This window comes from Haliotis rufescens, unplaced genomic scaffold (assembly GCF_023055435.1).
Source record: "Haliotis rufescens isolate VD_foot unplaced genomic scaffold, xgHalRufe1.0.p SCAF_4, whole genome shotgun sequence".
In the NCBI taxonomy this organism is placed as follows: domain Eukaryota; kingdom Metazoa; phylum Mollusca; class Gastropoda; order Lepetellida; family Haliotidae; genus Haliotis; species Haliotis rufescens.
In genome coordinates, this window is record NW_025964112.1 from 49,443,374 (window position 1) to 49,458,228 (window position 14,855).

General features: G+C 40.7%; 1 protein-coding gene across 1 annotated transcript in view; it reads left to right on the top strand.

The window, feature by feature from the left end:
• Nucleotides 1-3,219: 3,219 nt before the first annotated feature.
• Nucleotides 3,220-14,855, top strand: part of LOC124151488 — a 79,357-nt gene continuing 67,721 nt past the window's right edge. The window contains exon 1 of the mRNA XM_046523992.2: nt 3,220-3,421. The gene's annotated coding sequence lies outside the window, so the exon portion shown is untranslated. The remainder of the gene's footprint in view (nt 3,422-14,855) is intronic.

Consider the following 14,855-nt stretch of genomic DNA (forward strand, 5'->3'; position numbering starts at 1 on the left):
TATTTCTAGTTGTAGTGATAATCATCTTGTCTTGATATTTCTGTTTATAGTGATTATCATTTTGTCTTGATATTTCTGTTTATAGTGATTATCATCTTGTCTTGATATTTATATTTGCAGTGATAATCATCTACTCTGGATATTTCTATTTGCAGTGTGATCATCTTGTCTGGATATTTCTATTTGCAGTGATAATCATCTACTCTGGGTATTTCTGTTTGCAGTGTGATCATCTTGTCTGGATATTTCTATTAACAGTGATCATCCCCTAGTCTTGATATTTCTGTTTATAGTGATAATCATCTAGTCTTGATATTTCTATTTGAAGTGATAATCATCTAGTCTTGATATTTCTGTTTATAGTGATTATCATCTTGTCTTGATATTTCTATTTGTAGTGATAATCATCTAGTCTTGATATTTCTGTTTATAGTGATAATCACCTAGTCTTGATATTTCTATTTGAAGTGATAATCATCTAGTCTTGATATTTCTGTTTATAGTGATAATCATCTAGTCTTGATATTTCTATTTGAAGTGATAATCATCTAGTCTTGATATTTTATGTTTATAGTGATTATCATCTTGTCTTGATATTTCTATTTGTAGTAATAATCATCTTGTCTTGATATTTCTGTTTATAGTGATTATCATCTCTTCTTGATATTTCTATTTGTAGTGATAATCATCTTGTCTTGATATTTCTGTTAATAGTGATAATCACCTAGTCTTGATATTTCTATTTGAAGTGATAATCATCTACTCTTGATATTTCTGTTTAAAGTGATTATCATCTTGCCGATCCAATAAGCATAGGCGGGACACGGGAGTAGACCGCCGTGATAAAGATAATCATCGCTATTTAATGGTGATTCAAGAACACTTGCTTACGACTCTGCTTTCGGTAGATATTTTTTTATGATTATGAACATGTTTTTTTCGCGTCTATTTAGATTGAATTTTGATGGCTGGGGCTTATGACACCATTTACTTTCTCACTATTGATCGGATTATACTTCCTCAATTAACTAAATAATAAATAAATAATAATAAGTACAAGCGACAAAGTCCATTCCATAATCATAAGACATCTACATCATAAACACATGTTTACTAATCACTGTCAACTAGAGATGGTTTGGCAAACAGGTGAACGTATCCAGCCCTACCGATGACACCCGTCACAAATACATGCAAAGGCATGTCAACTGTTTACCTGAAAAATAAGCCAAAAAAACCCACGGGGGTGGGAATTGCGACAGATATCATTTTTGTCACACACGTCAGATTTGTAGTTTGTTGTGAAAAGTAGACACCGAAGGCTGGAATTGCTGTCATATTGCTCGACATAAAGGGAAAGTTGACTATCCCTATTGTCATCCCTATTGTCATACAGTCTTGTATATAGTTGTTTGCCACTTGAACCTTTATACATAGATCTAAATATGAAACAGATGAGGAGGTTTACTTGTCTTTTTTATTTCTAGCTCAATTGGGTAAATCAGAGGAATGGATTTGGCTATTTGATCTTTATTTAACGATGTCAATACCTCGATATAAAAGCTAAAGTTACACTTTTGGGTCAAATTCTCTTGTTTGGGTTTTGCCAGTGCGAGAACAGATCCTACTCGTGTGCAGAAAGAAACAGATCAGCAGGGAGCATATTTCGTGTCCATGGGAATGCTTACTTCTTGCCGAAACGTACCTATATATCGACCATACCGCGCGAATATGTTATCAGTAAGGAGGTCCAACACTTCCCATAATGTTTTCTCAGTAAACTTCAGATGATATTTGCTTTCATGTTTGACAAGTTATCTTGAACCTATGAAGAAAAAGATTGAAATATATATATGATCACCAAGTTTAAGTGACAAGGAACTATATCTTACAGTACTGCTCTTCATAATTCGTAGTCATGATATCAAGTTCCAGCAATTTTGACCTATGGTTTGTCTTAATGCCAACACTTGTCGAATGACGTATCTTGATGACGCTGATCGAATAACACTTGCACTACTGTAAATGAAGATAGATGTCACAAACATCTTTTGACGTTATCGTGATTCATGCCACCATCAGTTTGGCTTCATTTTAGCAAACACATCTTAATGAAACCTAACTGACAGGGTCGACAATTCTGAAACTGAATGTCAGATCTCTGTAACATTTACCCTCGGGATTTCCCGTATAACTTGTCCAAATTTGCTCTGTATAAAAAAACAACGTAAGTCCGAATTAAACATAAAATATCTTCGTTATAAAATGACAATCTGTTGATTTAGAAGAGAAAGATAGTGATGTCTGATCTAAGAGTTTGCATGGTTATAACCGTGGGCAGCAGCATACACTGATTAATATATACAGTAAAGTACGTTTATAACGAACACGCTTATAACGAACTGACGGATATAACGAACTTATTTTTTAGTCCCGACCATTTGTTGTATAAATGCTGTTTATATGCCTATAACGAACTACGGTTATTACGGACTAAGATTAGTGGTCCCTTTGAGTTCGTTATAACCGTAGTTTACTGTAAATTGATTTATTTTATCTCACGTGTTCGCGAGAAAACTTTGCTTTTAGGAATCTGTACCGAGGCACATTAAGTAAAAGATGTTATCAATACATACAGCTATCAGTGTACACAAGATCCGGGGTAGAATAGGTCTTCAGCAACCCATGCTTGCCATAAAAGGCGACTATGCTTGTCGTAAGAGGCGACTAACGGGATCGGGTGGTCAGACTCGCTTACTTTGTTGATGTATGTCATCGATCCCATATGCGTGGATCGATACTCATGATGTCAATCACTGGATTGTCTGGTCCAGACTCGATTATTTACAGACCGTCGTCATATAGCTGGAATATTGCTCAGTGCGGCGTTAAACAACAAACAAACAAACCAACTCTGACTCGTGGCGTGTACACACGCTTCACTTTGTCATCTTGAAATTGAAATAAATCCAAAATTTAATTTCCAACGATTTTTGTTCAAAACTCGTCAACCTAGAAACGTCTTTTTAAGTCAATATCAGTGTCATTTGTGATTATGTGCATTGCGGTAAATACGCCTTTTCTTTCCTCTTTGAAAGAGCTTTTGTGAGACAATAGTTGCGCATGACCAAATCGAAGGACTTGATTTGGTCACAGCAAGTCGCAATGGCCGGATGTCATACATTTTCCTCTCTTAGAGAGAAGAGTTCCATAGAGGAAATGACGCGCTCGTGAGTTGGCGAGAGCTTCCCACGACTGGCGAGTCTATCAGTTGACTATGGTGTGGCTCCGTGTTACCAAGGAACACAGAAAGTGTCAAGTGACATGGTGTTAGACTGTTCTTTTAATATTAAGTGGAGCCTGTTCGAGTTGTCGTGTTGTGAGGGGATCTATACATTGCAAAGGGGAATCTGACTTAAAGGTATGTACATTTGTTTGATATTACAATATTTAAATTCTGTTTTGCAACGGTAACACATTTGGTGAAGGAGCTTTGACGAATGTGTGAAAAGTAATATTGTAATTCAATGCTATACCTTTAGAAAGATGGCCGGGTGAAGACATACATGTATATGGCGGCCGGGGGAGGGGATGGGGTTGGAGGATATATTTCACCATATTTCACAAAGGCGTCCAACGCTTTTGGTAGAATTATCTTTTGGTATCTCTTAAACGGAAGCATGTTTATAGTGGCGTCTTGTAAAATGGAATATCATTATTTGTGTTAATAAAACTTGAAAAAGTGGCAGTTATTGACAACGGTTAATGAAACAGTTCATATATGCCTATAATATACTCTTCAAAGAGGTAACGCATAGATAAGCGTTTTAAAACAAATATGTCTTGACTAGATTGTATGACACTGACAATTCTATGGGAGCGTGTTCGTCCCATGTTGAACTAGGCTCGCTGACTTGGTTGATGCATGTCTCCGTTTCACAATTACGTGGATCGATGCTCATGATGTCAATTATTGGATCGTCTGGTCCAGACCACCAAAAAAGGGGATGGTGTGTGTGTGTGTGTGTGTGTGTGTGTGTGTGTGTGTGTGTGTGTGTGTGTGTGTGTGTGTGTGTTTGGAACTCAACATTGTCCGAACAGGCCACCTTACACAATTTAGGCAGGATACGCTTATCTTTTCGCGAACACCTGGTATCATCACTATTTGATAGTGATTCATAAACACATGCTAGTGATATGGTCGGAATCGTACAATCGACTCTGCTTTTGGCATAGGCGTGTTTTGAATATGCAAAGGGTTTTGTCACTTTAATTTATTGATGGATGAACTCTGAATCTGGCTTCTCCCTACAGAGGGAGCAACAAGGGCGTACAGCTATAACTGTGCGCTTGGTCGACATGTGGATTCTTGTTTGTTTGTTTGCTTGGTGGTTAACGCCGCTATTAGCAATATTCCAGCTATATGACGGCGGTCTGTAAATATATGAGTCTGGACCAGACAATACAGTGATTGACATCATGAGCATCGATCGCCTCTTACAAGCATAGTCACCTTTTACGGCAAGCACGGGTTGCTGAAGACCTATTCTATCCCGGATCGTCACGGGTCTAGACATGTGGAGGACGTGTGATGACGTTGGCAGCCTTATCATGTTCATGTTGATGACAACCAAGTTTAATGCTACTACAACGAGATCAGCCTGATGCTGTTTTTTTTTATAACAGCGCCATACCAGTTCACCAAAGTGGTAAACGTCTGAGACCTGCATCTCTCCTGGTTTTCCTATCACATCAAGCTGGGGAATAAATAATACTGTTCAAAACAGCGTTATACCAATTTACCTCACTCATTCCGTCGACTTCCAGCGTGATAATGCCGGCTACTAAGAGCCCATTGTACTTCAGCCATTCTCACATACAGTAAGACATGTACTATTACATTGGTTATTATAGTGCTGGAATATAGCTAAAACCCAATTCACACACTTTTGTTGCCATTAACATCTGTGGGAAGAAGTTGTTCGTGTTCGTCAACGTCATCCTGAATGTTGAACCTGAATGCTGCAAGTCTACCATCTTGTAATTGTTCACACATTGGTAACATAGGTTTGCATGTCACTGATATCAAAGGTTGACACTCTCAGTATTAAGTTCATTTGACTTTGAACATTTGTTTACCATATACCAAGACGATAACTAACACATGACAAGCTCACTGTTCATGATGGCTAATTTCAGGTTTCAGTAATTTTAAAATCACCACCTTCAATTTAACCAAATTCTTTTATGCTATTTATGTTGAATTCAAAGAACCCGTGTATCGTTTTGGAGAATATATTTCCATATACCCAATAAAGACAGGAGTGTATTTTCTGCTAAATAAAAAAAGGGCGACTGTGCTCCAATGGATGTTGACGTTTTACATTAGGGGCTGATATATTGTAATTAGTGCCTTGCGTGACATTGTTTTTATGGGTAGATGTATTGATATAGGTCTTAAATATATACGTAGAAAGGTGAATCATGTTAGCCAATATGCCCGGGCTTAGTGACCCTTGAAATCACATGCAGGAAATACTACATGATAGAAAAGAGTTTGCTTTCAAAACACTTATGTGCAAAGTATGGCCAATAGCATAAATAAATTGGCAGCAGAAAGCTGTTGGTGTACAGTGGAAAATCAATGAAACAAACATACCTGTGGGAACGAATGACAATGGACATTGGGTCGGAACAGACTTAAGCTTGGTTAAGACGCGGTTGATCTTTACTGATTAGTTGTAAGGACATCAGTTTCTCACTTTTCTGCAGTTGACATTTTGCAGGCTCTTTGGGAAACCGGTGTAGCTGATTAATCGGACTTAGAGTGCCAGTGCTTTAATATGTATAGTCAGTGTTAGGTTCTATTGGATTGTGTTACTTGTATAAATTGCCATATGTTTATGACGGTTATAAATTGAGACATAATATATTCTTCAGACGTAAACTTTATACAAACTTATCTGAATTTCATGTAAAGTAGAACATAAGAGTAAAGTTCGGTTCGGGGAATAAGAGTCGCTGAGTTTCTATTTCACCAATCAATAGTAACGAGTATGTTCTCCAAACTTAACATCCATCCCTACTTTCTCAAAACTACATCTCTACTTTTAGTTTTTGACAAATCTTTCTTTTGTGGGAAATATATTTGACAAATAAAACTGATTCTTGGTACTCTGTATTGATAATGCGTTAACTGTATTCCCTGCCTGATGCACGTTACCTGTATTCCCAGCCGTTGATGCACGTTAACTGTATTCCCTGCCTGATGCACGTTAACTGTATTCCCAGCCGCTGATGCAGGTTAACTGTATTCCCAGCCGTTGATGCACGTCAACTGTATTCCCAGCCGCTGATGCACGTTAACTGTATTCCCTGCCTGATGCACGTTACCTGTATTCCCAGCCGTTGATGCACGTTAACTGTATTCCCAGCCGCTGATGCACGTTAACTGTATTCCCAGCCGCTGATGCACGTTAACTGTATTCCCTGCCTGATGCACGCTAACTGTATTCCCTGCCGCTGATGCACGCTTACTGTATTCCCTGCCGCTGATGCACGCTAACTGTATTCCCTGCCGCTGATGCACGTAAACTGTATTCCCAGCCGCTGATGCACGTTAACTGTATTCCCAGCCGCTGATGCACGTTAACTGTATTCCCTGCCTGATGCACGCTAACTGTATTCCCTGCCGTTGATGCACGTTAACTGTATTCCCTGCCTGATGCAGGTTAACTGTATTCCCAGCCGCTGATGCAGGTTAACTGTATTCCCTGCCTGGTGCACGCTAACTGTATTCCCTGCCGCTGATGCACGCTAACTGTATTCCCTGCCGCTGATGCACGTTAACTGTATTCCCAGCCGCTGATGCACGTTAACTGTATTCCCAGCCGCTGATGCACGTTAACTGTATTCCCTGCCTGATGCACGCTAACTGTATTCCCTGCCTGATGCACGTTAACTGCATTCCCTGCCTGGTGCACGTTAACTGTATTCCCAGCCGCTGATGCACGTTAACTGTATTCCCTGCCTGATGCACGCTAACTGTATTCCTTGCCGCTGATGCACGTTAACTGTAGTCCAAGCCGCTGATGCACGTTACCTGTATTCCCAGCCGCTGATGCACGTTAACTGTATTCCCTGCCTGATGCACGTTACCTGTATTCCCAGCCGTTGATGCACGTTAACTGTATTCCCAGCCGCTGATGCACGTTAACTGTATTCCCAGCCGCTGATGCACGTTAACTGTATTCCCTGCCTGATGCACGCTAACTGTATTCCCTGCCGCTGATGCACGCTTACTGTATTCCTTGCCTGATGCACGTTAACTGTAGTCCAAGCCGCTGATGCATGTTAACTGTATTCCCTGCCACTGATGCATGTTAACTGTATTCCCAGCCGTTGATGCACGTTAACTGTATTCCCAGCCGCTGATGCACGCTAACTGTATTCCCTGCCTGATGCACGCTAACTGTATTCCTTGCCGCTTATGCACGTTAACTGTAGTCCAAGTCGCTGATGCACGTTACCTGTATTCCCAGGCGCTGATGCACGTTAACTGTATTCCCTGCCTGATGCACGTTACCTGTATTCCCAGCCGTTGATGCACGTTAACTGTATTCCCAGCCGCTGATGCACGTTAACTGTATTCCCAGCCGCTGATGCACGTTAACTGTATTCCCTGCCTGATGCACGCTAACTGTATTCCCTGCCTGATGCACGCTAACTGTATTCCTTGCCGCTGATGCACGTTAACTGTAGTCCAAGCCGCTGATGCATGTTAACTGTATTCCCTGCCACTGATGCATGTTAACTGTATTCCCAGCCGTTGATGCATGTAAACTGTATTCCCAGCCGCTGATGCACGCTAACTGTATTCCCTGCCTGATGCACGCTAACTGTATTCCTAGCCGCTGATGCACGTTAACTGTATTCCAAGCCGTTGATGCACGCTAACTGTATTCCCTGCCTGATGCACGTTAACTGTATTCCCAGCCGCTGATGCACGTTAACTGTATTCCCAGCCGCTGATGCATGTTTACTGTATTCCCTGCCTGATGCATGTAAATTGTATTCCCAGCCGCTGATGCACGTTAACTGTAGTCCCTGCCTGATGCACGTTAACTGTATTCCCTGCCTGACGCACGTTAACTGTATTCCTTGCCTGGTGCACGTTAACTGTATTCCCTGCCGCCGATGCACGTTAACTGTATTCCCAGCCGCTGACGCACGTTAACTGTATTCCCTACCTGATGCAGGTTAACTGTATTCCCTGCTTGATGCACGTTAACTGTATTCCCTGCCTGATGCACGTTAAATGTATTCCCTGCCTGGTGCACGTAAACTGTATTCCCTGCTGCTGATACACGTTAACTGTATTCCCTGCCTCATGCACGTTAACTGTATTCCCAGCCGCTGATGCACGTTAGCTGTATTCCCTGCCTCTAATGCACGTTAACTGTATTCCCTGCCTGGTGCACGTTAACTGTTTTCCCTGCCTCATGCACGTTAACTGTATTCCCAGCCGCTGATGCACGTTAGCTGTATTCCCTGCCTGATGCACGTTAACTGTATTCCCTGCCTGATGCACGTTAACTGTATTTCCTGCCTGGTGCACGTTAACTGTATTCCCTGCCGCTGATGCACGTTAACTGTATTCCCTGCCGCTGATGCACGTTAACTGTATTCCCTGCCTGGTGCACGTTAACTGTATTCCCTTCGCGAACACCTGGTGTCATCTGTGATTTTCAGTGGCCCATTCATATAATTTTCATAGCTATTTTCCCTTTACGCCGAGTGGAATCTGTTTCGGCAGAAACGCTAGGCTGGTTATTCTCTTGCATTGACAATTCATATTGCATCTTCCACACAGCTAGTACAACTCAAACACATGCTGTCGTGTATAGGAACGTTTGTATACCGTCCATATTTCAATGGAATCGGAGCCATCCCGCTCCTTACGATTTGATTACGACATTAGTGGAAATATTCCGGTCTGTATTCGCTCTAGAACTGGTTGTAGAGATGTGGTTTGTTTCCTTGGTAACCCCTTAAACTGTTTATTTGGTTAAATGGTGCTGTCGATTCCCGACATGGGTACAATGTGTGAAGCCCATTTCTGGTGTCCCCCGCCGTGATATTGCTGGAATATTGCTAAAAGTGGCGTAAAACCATACTCAGTCAGTCAGTATTGGTGTTGTCCCTTCTTCTTTGTGCTTCTCCCATCCTTTGTCACTTCTTTACTTTTATCACGATACTGATCATCATTATCCCAAGAAATGAAGTTGTCCAGTTCTAATTCTTTGGACTTGGGGTAAATCCAGAGGTGCCAGTGTCTCTTCTTATCTAACACGTGTCTGTTCACCCACATAAAACCGTCCTTAGTTTGTATGGTATTTGTATTGCTGAAGAGAACTAAACCGTTTAAACAGCTTGGATCCGATCTCCCACTGACGTACTGTTTGAGGTCACTGTCCCTGATACACGTTTGGCGCAAATATTCTTGGTACACGTGCATGATATACTGCTCTTAAACGGGTTTTTTAAACGGTTTAAAGCGGGTCTTAAACAAATATTTTATCGCTCGTTCTCACGTTTTGAGAACATGATAATATAATCAAATTTTCGTTGTGTTCATTGAAATTCCTGCATTCTGATTAGCTAAATTGGTCACGTGTTATTGCATTCATTTCCCAATGAATGTAAAATTATGCCACGCCCACCGAAGCGCACTACTTTTATTATTGCGGAATGTCGGGGAATCCCAATATTACAGTCGAGGGAATTCCCTTTCTGCTCACGTGTATCGTCATGCACAGGACATTGAGCGACTTTCATGCATATTCATTGTCCAAACTACCCTTTGAAACCGAAGGCCGAGAATGAATGAAACAGCAAACGTGCAGGCTCGCTAGCCTGTTTTTCCCCGCTCGGTTCAACGTTCTTGTCTTCGGGTTTCATTTCTAACTAGCCTTTTTTACAACTGTGTTTTACCGTAATCAGGGAAGTAATGTTTGAATCTTGCGGTAACTGACCATGCTATTTGAAACAGCCGCCTTCTCCCGGACATATTTCTTCCGGTTTGTTATAGTCTGACTGTTGCAGTTCTTTTCGCCTCTTGCCTTAATTGACAGGTCCAATAAACATAGTTTTGATCCTACTCTCCGTTGATTGGTTACTGACTATGTAGGCGTGTCAAGTTATGTGCATAAATTAAACGATCACCTGATTCATGTCACTCCACAGTATGTATTCCTACACCTACGCGGATTCATACAGTTTGCACATCGGTTTTTCGATTCATACCTCAATGAACCGAAAAATATACACAGTCAATCCTGAAATGGATTGTGGGAAATATAGAGCCCTGAACAAGTTCATCCTGCTTGTCTCATTTTTTTCTCTTCAAAGGGTTATCTAATTATGATCTGAACATTGTTATGTGTAACATAATGTAACACAGTATTATATAGATATTATTGTATTTATCATAAAGGATTTAACTGACAATGTAAATTGGACAACATTCTATCATTTGTCGCCTTGCACGCCCTCAGACCAAACGATGTGGATTCGAACTCCGCTGCAGACACGTGTTTTTCCGACAAATTTGAAATCATTGACTGGAACGTCAAAACAGAAAATACATCTGTCAATTACAAGTGTTCAGGCACTGAAATAATGTAGGTATGTGTAATTGACACCCAACTGTCTAGTCACTAAAAATAATATCAACGGATCCTCGACATAATGCAGTAATGGCAAGAGATTGAATGTTCACGAACAGCTGATTGTGATTTGTTCATGCCAACATTATTTTAGAAGACAAATTGATTTTATCGATAAAAACTTCTTTATTATACTGTAGCCATGTTATCAATAAAAGAATTACCGTATTCGACGAAATAAGCGCCTCGCTCTAACAAGCGCCCACGGCGAGATTTGCTAATATATTAGCTAGTGAAAAATCCCAATTAGCACCCCTTCCGACCCCTATTCGCATATAATACGCACTCGTGTGTTATATGCACCCTTTATTATTGGCAATTAAATTCTGGAAAAATATATCTGTCGTACATAAACATTTCAGGCTGTCAGCATAAACCACGAAATTTATCTTTCAACTTTTTTTCACCAAAATAATATTCTAATAAGAGCCCCCTATTTCTAGTTTTGATAGCGCCCTGGGCGCTTATTACGTCGAATACGGTATGTTTACTTTGTCAACTTCAATAAAAAATGCCTGTCAAACAATTCTACATTATCTTATTGAAAAACAAAATTCCCAGGAAATTCGTGAAAAATATAATTGTGTTTCTAACTTACTGCAAGTTGTTTTTTGTTGTAAAAAAATATTTAGGCCCAAAGAGTCCCGGTCCCTTAAGGCCATAATTCAACTAAAGTATTTTTGGCATTTTTTTTCTTTTGAGACTCATGGGAATTTACGAGTCCTTCTCAAGGCATATACAAAGTCACGATATATATGTGTCGTTGTGTATCAATATATAGCCTTGCCAATACCATACTTGTATCGTGACCCACGCGATGCACCGATACTTTGATATTCTTTTACAGCTCTGGTTACCAATGTCAACACAGCGACGACTGGAAAAAGGCTGTTTTATTCTCGAGACTGCTATAGAATAATTACCCCATTAATCCACAAAGACTTCATCCAAGGTATTATTGTGTCGTCAGTCTATTACGATACATAGTCTGGATTCATTCGATATCTGCTTCGTTTTTAACCGTATTCAAAAGACATACCACTTCAAATAGCCATCCAATAAGATTACACTCATGAGCGAAAGAAATTCGTTGCTCAGGTGAGGTGAGGTGAAATGGGGTTTAACGTCGCGTCCAAGCTTATTGCACTTATATAGCGACGTGCATGTACGTGTCTGTGTTTGTGTGGCTGCTTGTACTAGTCCGGACTGATGCCGATTTATAGTGCTAGCTCACAGAGATACCATGCCACAGTTTAACATGAATACCCCACTCAGACACAGTATACTGACTCCGAGCCGACCAGTCCTTGTTTTAGCCCCTTAATGCCGAGCGCCAGACAGGGTAACAACAAGTACCATCTTTTAACGTCTTTTGGTATGACGCGGCCGGGCATCGAACCCCGGACCTTCCACTCTCCGGGCGGACGCTCTAGCACAAGACCTAGCTATAGGAGACAGTATCTGTGCTCAGTGATAAGGGAGGTGGGTCCAGCGTATTAATCATAATAGAATGGAGATATAACCCTTGATCATCGAGGATGCAAATATTTGTTCCGGCCCATAGAACATAACGCTACAATACATGGACCATACAGGAAACATTTCATGTAAAAGTGTAATGATGAACTGCAAGATTTATTTTGTGACGGAACTGTCAGAGAGTTTCATAGCATGAACTACATATTAGGAAATTATAATATTAACTGATGGCAGAAGAATTAGGAATTATCAATTTTGATGGATGGTGATAATAATAATGTCCTAAATAATGAGTTCTTAACGAAGAAGGCGGTTGGGTAGCCTAGTGGTTAAAGCGTTCGCCCGTCACGCCGAAGGCCCGGGGTTCGATTTCCGACATGGGTACAATGTGTGAAGCCCATTTCTGGTGTCCCCTGCGGTGATATTGCTGGAATATTGCTCAAAGCGGCGTAACACCATACTCACTCACTCACTCACTTAACGAAGAATATGTTTTGCAAATTAGTAAACATGATATTCAATTTCAGCATTATTATATCCAAATCGGTTGTAGTAGGGACACAATCGTTGTTCTTTGTCTTCACTGTACGTCGTAGTTATGGCGATTTACAGCAACATCTGGTCAACGTTTGTAGTTAAGTGCTTATAATAAAGTTCCACTCGTAACGTTGATTTAAGCTACAAAGCTTATTGTCAGTAACAAATTTGTAACAATGAGCTCAATGCTTTGATCAAAATTTCAGTGTAACAGGGTTCATTGCTAAGTGACAAGCAAGTGACGTTACAACAAACATTATGACGTCAAATGTGACACCCTTACAGGTTTGCGTTCCGACTTGTATGTCTTTTGACAAAACGTAGCCTGGCCAGACATAGCGAGTTTTAGCGGATGATTCAAACAATACTTTTCTACCGTAGCACGCAATAAAAGCAGGTTGTTAAAGTCAGGAATGCCAGCACACACACTCACTAAAATATAGGTACATGTATCTGAATAGTAAGGTAGTGATGCAGTGCGCGATACCATTCATATACACTGGATACTTCACCTGGTCTTTCATCAAACGGAATCACTACCAAAACTATAGTTAGTAAATCTGGTCCGTTAAGCTCACATTAGTCAGAGAGTGCGTTTGGCTTAACAACGCTTTGAACAGTGATTCCGTAATGTGGAGTGTGGCATGTCAGATTGATGTCGGACGTAAGCCCAAAGTGATGTATCTTTAAACGTTTTGTAACTTTGTGTTACTCGCGAGCATATTATCGCCTCCACAAACAACAGGCCAACATTGCCGCCTACTTCTCCAGCTCTGCCTCCCTCAATACCCAACTAGGAACCGACGGCAGAAACACCCCCAAACCCCAAGTACCCAAAGGTGTAGTTTATTAAATTGACTGTAACTATGGACAGTCCTATGTAGGCGAAACATCCCGCCGCATCAACACCAGAATCAAAGAGCACAAAACTTCATCCACCAAATCAGACAGTAACGCAGCCACCACGGACCATACCAGCAACTGCCCGAATCACAACATAAAATGGGAAAATGTCCAAATCCCCTCCAACAACCTCCTTGACTTCACTGTAAGAAAACTAGCAAAAGACGTCCAGATTCACCTCCACAGGCCTTCTATCAGCAGAGATGAAGGCTATTTCATCCCATCCGCCTACAATAAACTCATCAAGCAATAGTTTGTTCCAATTATCCCACCTGAGTAATTTCATCCGGTTTAAATGGCTTCCTATTTACTTGGCATCTCCATTATTGGTTCTCTGTCCATGATGTTGTTGCCATATTATCCGTTTGAAGTTGTAAGTAAACCTACTCGTGTGGATCTTTCTAATGTCAGACATTTTTTGTTACTGTAATTCGTTCCCCTGCCGTATATAATTATTTACCATATTCATTATTTAGTGGTGCTTGACAACGGTATAAGGATCTATACCGAAACGTCGCTATTACAGTTACTGTATAATAAAGAAGTTGTTATCCATAGCCTTTGTTTACTTTGTCATCCGTCAACATTTAAGAAAGGCCTATCAAACAAAGCTTTACCGAGGCCTAGAAGTATGTAACCTTGATTAAACAACTTTTGAGCAAGAGTCGTAAGACTCTTTGAAATCTTGGAAGAGAGAGCAGGCTGTAGGATATAAACAATGCCAAACTCTTTGACCTTTTATTCAGTATCTAAAGAGATGTCTCTCCGTTAATGAGCCCCCGGGAACACCGGAATCGTTTCAACCTTATGTCAACCTAATTTCATCACAGAAGCATCAGAATCTTGAGAATGAGACATCAAGTTTAACTTTCAGACAAAATGGGTTTCCCAAGCATCTTTTGTTAGCTCAAATGACATGCTGAGGTGGTAATTGAAGTTGTGACTGACATATGTCTCGATGTGACCGAGTGTTTATCATATCAGTGATCATTAAGTGTCTTCACCTTATATTCCTCTTTATCAGCACTAGTTGACTTTTCACGATGTAGCTCCACGCTCTCTTCATAGAAACGTGCAGGTATGAAAACATTCCAAGCGAAAGGAGGACTAGCTGAAGCTGCAAGACAGACGTTGCACCAATTTATGACGTTAGCCAGTCCGAATAACTCCAATTTAAATGCCAGGTAATCCTTCACACCTAAACGTTTT